The sequence below is a fragment of the Limulus polyphemus genome, unplaced genomic scaffold (assembly GCF_000517525.1).
Source record: "Limulus polyphemus unplaced genomic scaffold, Limulus_polyphemus-2.1.2 Scaffold2596, whole genome shotgun sequence".
Classification (NCBI taxonomy): domain Eukaryota; kingdom Metazoa; phylum Arthropoda; class Merostomata; order Xiphosura; family Limulidae; genus Limulus; species Limulus polyphemus.
Window position 1 is genome coordinate 39925 of NW_013668206.1, and position 2378 is coordinate 42302.

A 2378-nucleotide genomic window follows, 5' to 3' on the forward strand; every position below is an offset into this window, starting at 1 on the left:
CTGTTCTATTCTCTAAACCAAATTAAAATAATTTTAAAAAATCTTAAAGCCAGCCCTTATCGTTTATATACTTATCAAGCTTTTTCATAAACTCACTTAAATTTACTGCCTCTACAATAGCCGAAGGCAACCCATTCTAAAGGCAAACCACTTTGTTAGAAAAATGAAACTGTCTTAGCTGAAGATGACTTCTACCTTGCCAAATTTAAATATGTCCCCTAGTCCTACTATTCTCACTGTTAAAAATTTTAAAAAAGATGATGCATCAATTCCCTTTAAAATCTTAAACACCTCAATCAAATCCCCCCTAACTCTTCTTTTTTCAAGAGTAAGTAATTTGAGAGATTTCAGCCTCTCCTCGTATGACAACCCCTCCATCCAAAACACCATTCTAGTAACCCTTTTCTGAACCCCTTCCAACAAGTCAACGTCTTTCCTAAAGTAAGGAGACCAAGACTGAACATAACATTCCAAATTTGGCCTAACAAACGACTTGTACAATGAAATTATAACCTTTTTAGACTTGTATTCAATATTTCTGTAGATACAACCTAAAATCATATTTGCCCTACCACTAGAAACAGTACACTGCTTGGGTGGCTTTAGAGACTGATTACAAAAGTCTCGAGTCAACTACCACATATGACAGAAATGTGTAACCTTTTGTTCCCCTAGCGAGTAAACGCGTTCTTCGCGTTCGAAGAATATTTAAACTTTAGGCCTAATTTTCGATATTTAGTCGCCTCTTGGAATTTGTAATGAGGTGTAATGGTTTTGATTTATTATCGCACTTTATCTATATCAATATAATAGTACTGTTTCTTGCGTATCCATATAACTACTTCGTAGGGTGTGGATGGATCTTCATCAAAATTAGTATGGAATTTAATTAGATCCATGTGGGGCTACATACAAATTTTGAGTTTTGCATTTTCGGTTTTTATGGGCGTTTTTTACCACTACTTCGCCCCCCGTAGATAGACCTTCACCAAATTTGGTATGGAGGTTCATTGGGTCCATGGGGAGATACATACAGATTTGCGGTTTCACATTTTGTATTTTGCAATTTTTATGGGTGTTTTTTACCACTACTTCGCCCCCTTTAGATGGATCTTCACCAAATTGTATATGTAAGTTCATAGGGTCCATGGGGAGATACATACAAACTTGCGGTTTCACATTTTGTGTTTTGCAATTTGTGCGTTTTTTAAAATTACATATAAGGGAAGCAGCTTTTCATGTCCTAAAATAACCTTTCATTAATCATGAATTTACATAGCTCCCATCCAGGGGACGGGTACTCTAGCTGGTTATAAATATTGTTTTACATTGATAGCTGATAAATATTTGGGACTAACTTAAATCTCCTAAGTTGGGATGAACTTCGTAAAATATTATTCTGATATATATATATATAACAGGGAAGATCAAACCTAATTTATTTACTAAATATACAAAGAAGAAAAATCAAAGATAAATGACATACGTTTAAGAGGTTTAACTGACAGATAGGCTGAAAGATCTGAAGTTCTAAAGGAAAGCTAGGGATTTGGTTAAACAAGAAATTAGAACATCGAAAAGGGCTTATGATAAACATCTGCTTGATAATGTTAAAACCAACAGCAAAGGTCCTTTCAAATACGTTAAAGGTAAGGAAGCTTTTACAATGGAGACTGGGTCCTTAAAGGACGTTGATGGCAAGATGTTTGTTGAAGACTATACGAGATGGCCGAGGGGGGAGATCAAAGTCAAAATCAAGGGACGAGGGATCCGCCTTCAAAGTTTTACCATTACAATCAAGAGAATTGGCAAGCTCCCACAGTCAGATTTATTGGGTTTAATATTTGTAAGGTTAGTTTAAGCCATACTGCAGATTTGCAGCTATACATACTCCGTAGTAGTAAATTTTGGTTTGTTCTTTTAGGTTCTTAACCCTATAGGATAATTTCAACTTGTACGAAACAACTGCTTGTATGAATACAATAATATGAGGTTACATAAAGCACAACATTTCAATGGCATTTATTGTATATGTATGGCAAGAACAACATTTAAGGCTAATATACCATAATCTGCACATTTATATTATAAAAAAGTAAATAAAAAGCCTTTCTTAAAACTTAAGTCACAGCAGGTGTTTTTTCTCTATTGAATATTAATTAAATTGAATTTGATGTTAGATCATTTCTGAGAACAGCATAAAAAATCAGTATTGAATGTGTTTTTGGTAGGTACCGTATTTTTCGGTGAATAAGACGCACTTTTTACCCAAAAATTTGATGTCAAAATTTGCTTTCGGCGTTCTATACACTGAAGGTATGAATAATATATATGTATATATACGATATACACAAGCCATGTGTAAATATATCTAAATA

The 2378-nt window shown here is 34.0% G+C and overlaps 1 protein-coding gene across 1 annotated transcript in view; it reads right to left on the bottom strand.

Annotated features, from left to right (window-relative positions):
* Positions 1 to 2378, bottom strand: part of LOC106467387 (zinc finger protein 729-like) — a 53404-nt gene that overhangs the window by 14497 nt on the left and 36529 nt on the right. The gene's annotated exons all lie outside the window — the stretch shown is intronic.